This window comes from Poecilia reticulata, linkage group LG22 (assembly GCF_000633615.1).
Source record: "Poecilia reticulata strain Guanapo linkage group LG22, Guppy_female_1.0+MT, whole genome shotgun sequence".
In the NCBI taxonomy this organism is placed as follows: Eukaryota; Metazoa; Chordata; class Actinopteri; order Cyprinodontiformes; family Poeciliidae; genus Poecilia; species Poecilia reticulata.
In genome coordinates, this window is record NC_024352.1 from 15,425,996 (window position 1) to 15,436,231 (window position 10,236).

The following is a 10,236-nucleotide window of genomic DNA, read 5'->3' on the forward strand; positions in this document are numbered from 1 at the left end:
GTAATTGTACTTCGTTACTTCCCACCACTGTACAAGTCACCCTTTATTAAGAAACCCCCAACCACGCACCTGAAATTCAAATAAACTGGCTTGCTTAAATTAATATAAATAAAGTAATAAGTGGTTAATGGAAAGAAGTGATACAACCATGGCAAATCCTGCTGCCAAAAGAACACTTCTTTGTACCTTTGTGTTAGTTTAACTTTCAACTGTGTTTATTTCAGTTTAAAAGTTCATTACAGCACAAGCAACACACACACACACAATAGGAATCATTTGTAGATCAAATTATGTGACAGTTTTCACAAAAATATCTTTTTTTTTTATTCTGCAAAGATCTAAAGTTTGGTTGTAAAGTTTACGGTTACATAAAAAAAATATCTCGTCATGTGAAAATGTTAAAGAATACTATGATTCTGATGTCATTAAGTATTCCTTTAAAAATGTAGATATATTTATTGTTTTAGGCTATAGGACATTCCCTAATCCAGACTCATTTTTGTTGGTGGCCCATACTTTATGACCATCCTACCCTTCACAGGCTATTTTAAATTTATGCATAAAACTCACTTCTTTCGCAAGTTTTTGGTTTCAGTTTCAGGATTCTATGTTAAGCAATGTAGTTAACGACGGTAACCATTACAAACGCACACAAGGTTTAAACAGATTTTAACTGAACCAGGATGTTTGCTTTGTAGATTTCAAAAAGTATTTACCAGATATTCCTGCAATTCCTCTCCTCAGTTTCTGTCTTGTCTGTGTTGTCTTTTTTTATCAGCTTTATATAGAAAAAAATCAGTTATAGTAATGTCTCCTGTGTCCTAAATTGTCTCTAATAATGGATGGCTTTCCTTAGCTGTTTTTCTTTTGTGTGTCCTTGTCTTGAATAACATTTTTGCACAATGAGATTGTTTTAATCTTTTATAACCTCTCTGCAAAGTATGGCTTTAGCTAAATGATCCAAATGATCAAGTGTTACGAAAACCTCCGACAGCAGTCAGATTAACTATACTTGAGTGACGGGAGAACACAAAAAGACTGAATGCGCAACTAAAAAAATGATTCACCAAAGAATTAGTCTGATGAATTGTACACATGTAATGTGTACAAAAAAAAAGCTATGACTGTAATAGCTTTTTATTTTTAAATGTTCTAATGTTTGTTTTCAGTTGAATTACACAGGACATGTCACATTTAAGTTGGACAAAGTGAGTGTGTGAGTGTGTATACTTTGTATTCCTGCTATAATTACCTTGGGCATTCATCTAGAGCAATTTGTCTGAAGGTTTTTTTTTGTCTATTCTTGTGTTTTGTATTCTTAGCAGCTTGATGTTTGTTAATGCTTTGTTCAGTCAATGCTATTTCTGATCCCAGTATTCCCCTGTATTTACCTGGTTTTATTCATTCCCAACAGTCATCCTCTTTCAGTTGCTGTAACCACTCACCCGTTTCAACTCCAGCAGTCACCTTCCCAGTAGGTGTACTGGTGTGCTTTGCTCATTTTATCTTCTGCTGATTTCTCACTGAGTCACCTCCAGTATTATTCAGAAAATTAGATTTTTCATTTGGATTATCTAACTATCTTTAAATGGCAGTAAGACTGCCTGCACTTGGGTTCTACAATATCACAAAACATGCCATACCTGTTGATTCTCATGTAATTTTCTTGGTTTTATGACTTGATTTGTTGTGGTGCATTAAGCGAATTAACTCATAAAACCTTTTTTCCTCAATGCAATGAAAACTTTCAGTTATGCTGATCCAATTTAATTGCGTCTGGACAATGATCCAAGACACCCAGCAAATCCCTCTCAGACTGACCAAAACAAAAAAAAGGGTGGGATTTCGAAGTGGCCTAGTTAAACTCTGGGTTTAAATTCCATTGAGATTATGTGGCGTAACTTCAAGCAGACTGTTTGTGTTACAAGCTCCCCAATTTGGATTTTCTAAAACTCTTCTGCAAAGAAAGTGGGCTTGATGGCAGCCCTATCAAATATTCCACGGCTGGCTTAGGAGACAATTACTTTTTTCACACATGTCAAGGTTGGTTTAGAAAGTTTTTTCTTTAATAAATACAATATTTACTTGAACATTGTATATATTTATTTTATTTATTCAAGTTAACTTTGTTTGAAATTAAAATTTGTTGAAAAATCTTAAATGGGATTTCAGTGAAAGACAAACTGTGGAAAAATGTAAATGGGCAAATCCATAGAGTGCTACAAACTCCTTTTATTTTAAGATTGCTCCTACCTGTAGTTTTGTGTTTTTCAATAATCTAGCTCTTCCCAGTTAAGAATAAATGGTCCTCGCGTTGACCTCTGTCTATTTTCTGATCTCCCCCCCAGTCCTCCTGCCTTCTGCTGCTTATCTTTAGTAACCAAACCCCCTCATGGTCCATTGATGGCTATTTTACAATTTGGCTAAAAGCAGCTCTGATGTAACAAGCGACACCTTCTGTTTCCAGGCAACCTCAGCAATTATGCCACTGCCAGGAGAGGGAACGGGAGGAAGTAGCACCCCTAGGCCCCCCGCCTTTGTTCATCTTGGCTGGCCCCGGCTCCATCCGTCATCTAAGCGCAATGCTTCCATGCAAGGCCAGTGACGAGGGCCATAGCAGCATGCTGCGCTTCCTGCCGCTCTCATTAAATCGTCTCTGTTTCCTGTACTACAGTGGTCTGGTGAGGACGTCTATGAGAACTCGACTGGCTGCACAGAAACTCTCTGCTGCCCTCTTTTGTTCAGCAATGCTCAGAATGACTTCCACAATCTGATAGCCTGTAAATTACTAAAAGGGGTATAAAAAACAACAACTTAGGAACACTGATTAGAAAGTGCTTCACACCATGATGTAAATTATAATCATTGATTAGAAGTGAAAGTGATTTTAATGTTTGAAGTGGATTTTATTTCGTGTTCAAAAGTAAGTTTTGTTCCTGTTCTAGATTTTTGCTCTTTGGCTTAAATCTGATAGATATAACTTCCAGAGCTGTCATTTTCTACTATTTTCTAAAAATATCAAACAAAAGAGCCTGGAGCAAATGTCTGGGCATCTTGCATCAGTGGAGGTTGTTGCAAAATTGCCAACTCCCAGAAAATTATTTCAGCAGGAAATAACATACCTGCAATAATACTCACTTTAAAAGAAAAATGTTTTCAAAGATCAACATATTGTGGCTAATAGAAATAATTGCACATGTGCAATTTTAATCCATGAAGTCACGCCTTTAAGGAGTGCCACGGCACATAAAAAGTTTGTTTAATTTTATCCCATTTTCTCTGTGAGAAGGCAGAAGTGTCTCATTGTTTGTCATGTGGTGTCATTTGATAAAGATAATCATGGTTTAAGGAACAAGACTGACCTGTGGTCAAGGCAGCTATTTTTGGTGGCAGTGTCAGCATCAGCTGTTTCACCTAAAACTTAGATCCGTAGTCTGTTTTTCTCAGCAGTCATCACAATTCTGAATGACATAGTGCTTAAAATGATAACTTCACCCTTCATATGATACCGCAGCACATTTTAGTCACAGTTGGATCTCTCTTTACTGCAACAAGAAGAGAAGTGTAAAAAAAGAAAAGCATGTGTAGGTTTTATTTCCTCCAACAAGGACTTATGAGATTTTTTAGAGGTCAAACGTCTTAAAAGTAGGGTTATAAAAAAGCAGTGTGCGCCATTTGTTTTTGAAAAATATAAATATGAACACTTACATGTAGTTCTTCCATAAATTATGAAAATCCATTCTTCGACCAGTTATCAAAAGTCAATAAGTGTTATTTGTATGCTTCAGAAAACCAGAAAGCTTTTAGTTTTAGTTTATTACTTGTTCAATGTAAGACTTAGATATTTCAGAAAAAATATTTAGCACAGTTAAATTCTTTAGTGCCAAATCACAACAAAATGACATCTTAGGGTATTTTTTTTTTAATAAAATGACTTGAAACAAAACTTTAGTACATTTTTCTTCATTCTAGTCATTCTTCATGTAATAATGTGCTGCCGTGGCTCAAGTGCACTATAGTGTAAACAGAATCCGTGAAGCAATATAAAAGAGCCAGAGACTGAGACACGTATTGCGTAAGCAGGCCGGTACTTTGTGATTTTAAAAAAAGACTGAAGAGAAAATAGCGCCCTGGAAGACTAAAAGTAGCCTCTCCACCACAGATGGCCCCCACGCTTTCCGCCAGTGGGTCAGTGGGTGAGCGAAGAATGGAGGCGAGAGGAGAGGAGAGGTTGTGGCTGTGTGCCGCCATCCAAGGGAGAGCGTGGGCGAAGTGGGCAGCAGGAAAAGAGAAACACAAGGACTTCTAAGGCCAAGTGGACCGAGGTATACTGTGAACAGTGCTAAAAAGAGACATGATGACGCGCAGAGGTCAGTCGGATGATTCGTCATGAGCTATTTCAGCAATGATGGAAGGAAAAATGTTGACATCACACTGCTCACATCACTTTTTCACCCACATTCTTTCTGATTATGCAATTGTTAAAGCAGTTAAATTTGATACGGTTTGCTGGATGTGATAATGTGGAAAATTAGTGAACCGCAAGGTCAAAGGAGATGAAAACTGCCCTTGATCGATCACCTTTTGGTGGGTTTTGTTGTCCATATGGGGAGCTTTTAATCTTTCGTCTGCCTGAAGATGTTGTTAAGATCTGATTATTTAAAGCAAAAAAAAAAACTCCGTTCTGAATATTTTAATGGATTTTTTTTTATTTTCTTATTGAATTTATTTAGTGCAAATCCACAATAAAATTCTTCTTATGGCACTTTACAGAAAAAAAAAAAAACAAACAAATCATTCCCAATGATTGTTTTTGATGGTCCTGTATAAGCAGACATAGTCAAACACAGAGAGATAAAGTGACATTTAATAGGAAATAATTTTTGCACAACTAAATATCTTAGAGTTATAAGAATATGTATTTTTTGTATCTCACTGAAATAAACAAATACCCTCACACAGGAAGAGCCTGCCAAGTCTTAATGAAATATGTAGTAACAGCCAAAGGCCACCAGAGGGAGAACGAGGGCCCTTGCTCATTCTGGTTGCGTTTACTGCCACAATACCTCGTAAGCAATAAAATACATAAAGTTTGTAGAAAGTTTTTTTTCCCTATTACTTCTAGCCATTTTAGAGATTTGTTTTGGCTTTATTTTAGTTACTCCAATCATGCCTAACTTTGACTCTTACCTGACCTGTCACCTGATGATGAGCAGCATATTTAAAATGTTTCAGTCATTTGATCTTAGAAATAAACTTGACTTTCTTGTAAATCAGTGGGTTTCCTCCCTAACTTAATAAAACAGGTCAAATGACACCATTTTGTTAACTTCTTTGTTTAAAAGCTCAGAATTAAATCCTTGCATCACCGCCCTGTTAGATAAAAATCCCCACTGCTGCTTTTGAATCTGTAACTGTTGCAAATGTGACTTCCTCTGAAGTAGTCATCCAAATCTGCTTTGTAACTTTACGATAGTAGCATTAGATGAGCCGAAGTAAACCCACTCCTTACGCTTAAGATAGATCAAGTCCTAACAGCATTCCTGTCTTAACAGCTGTCTTACAGGGCCTTGTTACTGATGAATCCTATTGTGAGATTAGTGACAGCAACAGAAGGGTACATATAAGGAGATCTACAGCAGGAAGAAAAAAAAAAAAGCCAAAATGTGTCTCAAATCAAGAATGGACCCTAATGATGGAAAAATTCAGGATTGGAACTGAATGGGTGGAAAGCAACTCAACTTCGTCCTACAAGACATCCTCTATGTTTAATTGTGCAGGAGGACAAATTCTTCTGGAAGTTAATAAGCTCAAACACATCCTGAATGCTACCAGAGCAGAGCGTGTCTTGAAGATTCATCCTTTCCAAGAATGACTCTTCTTAACACCTCTAACACCCTAACTTGAATAACTCACACTTACTCTGTTCTTCTTTACCAGGTTAATGTGAACTTTGTCCCTTTTAACTGATTTAGCTCTTAATGCTCAACACAGTGTTTAAGCTTACTTCAAGTTCCCTGCTGTAAATTGTTAAGTGCTGCTCGATTTAACGTATCAAAAAGGCACATAAACGTTTCCAAACTCTCACCTGATTTTAACCCAAAGTGGGCATTTATGAGAATTATGGTAGTTATTAAATTGAAAAAAAAAATGTTGTGTAGTTCAACTAGAAGGGCACAAATATAAAGACATGTGACTCGAGATGCACAAGAGACCTGATCTAACACGTATGTACACATTAGAACCGGTGTGTGTAGACTATAGACTTGAGAAAATCCTGATTAAAATTCAGATTTCATCACCAATTCTTATATTCTGAAAGTCAGTAACGGATCTTGTATTATCATTTGAGTCGCAAAAAAGAAATGTACAAATAAGACATTAGTTGACCCAAATTCCTATGACATTCATCCCAATGATGAGGGGACATACCTTCTCACTGAAAATGTTAAGTATGCCTTACTTGAATAATCTTTGGGTACAGGTTTTCAGCTCCTGAAATGCATTTCATGAAGTCTGCCGATGTGACGTTGTCTCTCACAAGCATTTAGGCCCTGTGACTGTCTGAATCTTAGACTATTTTTTTGACATATTTCTCATAACTTGGTATCAGCCAGAAGGGAAATGCTGCCCTCATGTGGTATGTTGTGATTATATTTTAGAAATATTCCAGCTTGCTATACTGTACTAATGACTTCATTCAGCATGCATTTGCATGCTGTGTGCGTATTTCCTCTCTCAGCATTACGTCAGATAGTTTCTGCTCGCTAGGAAAAGGAACGCTTACGCTGGTCCTGAGTGTAGCTGACCTGCTGGCTATATTCAGAAGCAAATTGGATTTGCATTGAGCTTGACCTGGAACCAAGCCACAGGTTGCTTGGAAAGTTTACCGGGTCATTGACCGGAGGAGTTAAGGGAGAAAGCCTCTCTTGTTCACACACAAACACACATGACGAAGCTGTTGTGAAGGCAAACCGGTAAAACATGCTAATAAAAACCAAGATTTTCTGACAGAATGACAAGGAAGATTCCATAAAGCATAATGCAGCAATCTCCCTAACTATGCCAGAGAAGGTGAATAACCTCCAAAAACCAACAAATATTTAGCAATACAAATCAATATTTGCAGTGCATTGCAAAAAAACAGAGGTTCTATTTACAAAATGCTGTTGTGAAGACCAAGTTTGCCACATGTGCTCACAAGCATCGACATCTAAAGTGAAGAATATGCTTTCTAGGATGACATCACTGAAACTGAATACCTCACTTACACCAATTACACTCGACAATTTCCTTCTCTTCACATCCCTGTCTCTTTAGCAAGAAAGGTCTGTGTGTTCGCAAGTTCTGAGGTATGTTTAAAGGATGTCGTCACACTCTGTATCAGCAGTGAGCTGATTTTTACTCTAACTCACAATTACTTCCAGAGTAATCAGTGTCAGTATTTCTCCTGGATAAAATTAAATATTTATTTGTCTCGTTTAAAGATCTAATAAAAACAATCCTACAAGCAAAACCTGTAGGATTGCAGGTGTGGTTGAGAAGTGGGGGCCAGTGCCTATCATTGACTGATGAGAGGTGGGGGACAATCAATGCTGCATGCCAACAATCATAACTTAGGGCAGTGATTCCCAACCCTGGTCCTCATTTGACGGAGCCCTGCATGTTTTAGGTGTTTCCTTGCTTCAGCGCAAGTGATTTCGATTGACGGTCACGGGTGTTTGCTGAACTGCTATCACGTGAATTAGGTGTAATAAAGCAGTCAAAGCTCTAGAACAGTGTTTCTCAACCTTTTTTGGCCCAGCGCCCCCCTAGCCTTTATCCAGGTCCCTCACCRCCCCCCACCAAAAAATTTGCAGGCTACTTTGCACTGTCCATTATTTTATCATTAATATTACTATCACTATTGTAGATGTTTTGATTTTTATGCTTGTTTCTGTATTTATCATCAAAAATAATTTCCCAGAGAAGGGGAAATAGAAATTATTTTCACAGGTGTCTACAAAAAATGCAATGAACTTTCAAGTTAAAATTGATAGGCCTAACAGCAGCCAATTAGAGTGGAAAAAATATTATTTTGTGCCATTTTCTAGTTAAATCTTGCACAAAATGACCAGATAAAAGATGTTCAACATGCCAGTTTAAACTTTGAATTATTTGCAAACCAACTGAGCTCTGCAGCATTAAAACATGGATAGAACTGTAACTACAATTAATCATAGCTCTTCTTCTCGTCAGTGTTTGTCGGTTTCTGGTGGTGCAGCTCTGTGCTGCCTTCAGGAGAATGGGACATCAGAGTATCATCCATAAAACTTCACCTACATGGCATTTATTGTGCAAAAAATAATTTTCAGTGGAAAAACAAAAGTTCCAGGTCCTTTTAACGCCATACAAATATGAGACAGAAACATGAATTATATCTTTATATAGACCTGTCTATTGATTTATAGATTAATAGTTTTACTGGACAGAAATTACAAAAACAAATCTGGTTCTTAATAAAATCCTAATGAGTCAAATTGAAAGTGGCATGGAGTCTCAACCTCATGAACTTAAAACTGACAAGAAAAATAATATTAAAGAAATAAATACATCAAATCTAATTTTAAAAAAAATAAATAAATGATCAGTTCTTAACTGTTATGGTCTGTAAGATATATTTATTCTCCGTACCAGGATATGGTCTCAACAAACCCATGGCACTTCAACAATATTATTTGACCTTTTATCTGGAAATAGTGTGTTTAGTCTTGCCATACAGTCCTCTGTATTAATTATTGCTCCAAAGGTCTTGATACCATGTTTATTCCTCTGTATTTACTTTAGTTTCTTAGTTTATTCTTGCATTTTGTTCTTCATTCATTTCCATTTAGTTTCTTTTGATTAGTTTTATCCTCTCTTGGTTTATTGCTATGTCCACTTTAGTTTCTTTCCTGTTGCTAGATTTATTTGATCGTTTATTGACCATCAGTAATTTTCACTCATCACCTGCTGCGACTCCTAATCGTCATGTGTTTCACATCATGTGTTGATTTTTTCACTGTTCAGCGTCGGATTCTCTGTTTTTATGCCATAATTCACATCTAGTTCTTCGCTCCGTTTTATGTCCCCCTTCTCCTGTTTCAGAGTTTTGCACAATGTGCGCCTCTTTTTTTTTTTAGCCCCTAAGGTCCTGGGCGGTCGGGAGGCGTATCGATGGGGAAAAGGCAGACTGACATAAACCTTTTAAAACAACGGAAACAATTTATGCATCCTGATTATTGATATTTAAAAGTGCTGTGTTGTTCTATCACCCCCGTTTCATACCGGACCACTTACAGCACCGGTGTTAACGCTATAAAATGAACGCTCTCTATCGTGGTATCACCCATGGAGGGATTTCTTTATTTAAATGGGTTCATTTTTCAGAGGGATACACAGTGAGGGTATCGTGATTTTAGCTACCAGTAGCAGGAGAACGGAGCTGTGCCAAGGAGCTAACAGAAGCTAACAAACACTGAATAGAAGAAGAAGAGCTGCCATCGATACAGTTGCAGCCAAGCATGATTTAATATCACACAATACAGTTTTACCAAATTGCTCAAAGTCTAAACTGGCATTGTTGTGCATTTAAGGTGTAAAGTTTACCTTCGACCAAACGCCCCCCAAAGGCTTCCCAGCGCCCCCCTTTTGTAAAAATGTCCGCCAGCGCCCCCTGCCGTCCTCTGAACGCCCCCTAGGGGGCGGTACCGCCCACGTTGAGAACCGCTACTCTAGAACATGCAGAGCAATGTGTTTTCAGGACCAGGGTTGGGAAACACATTAGTTCAACTAAATTAAGTATTTAGTTGAACTAATAGTCATTCTTTTGGACAGTGGGAGGAAGCCAGAGTGCCCGGAGAGAACAGGGTACAAGCACATGCATGAGGAAAAAAAGGGGAGAAAAAAGCAGATACAGGCACATACGAAAGAGTTGTAAAATCAAGCCATGTTTTAAATGTATCTATGTATTTGTTTAAATGTAAGCAAATAAATGAACTCGTTTACATATATTTTAACCCAATTTTATTAGGTTCATATACAACTACATACTGAAATGTAGATGTGAATAGAATTAATGGTGTTCTGGGTGTTCTAGCTCATTGGTTTGAGGCAATAATAAAATTGCACCTGTTACTGAGTTCTCTCATATGAAATTTGAAAATGTAGGTTGCTGACCTATTTTGTTATAAGAAAAATTATTGGACCATCTTAATT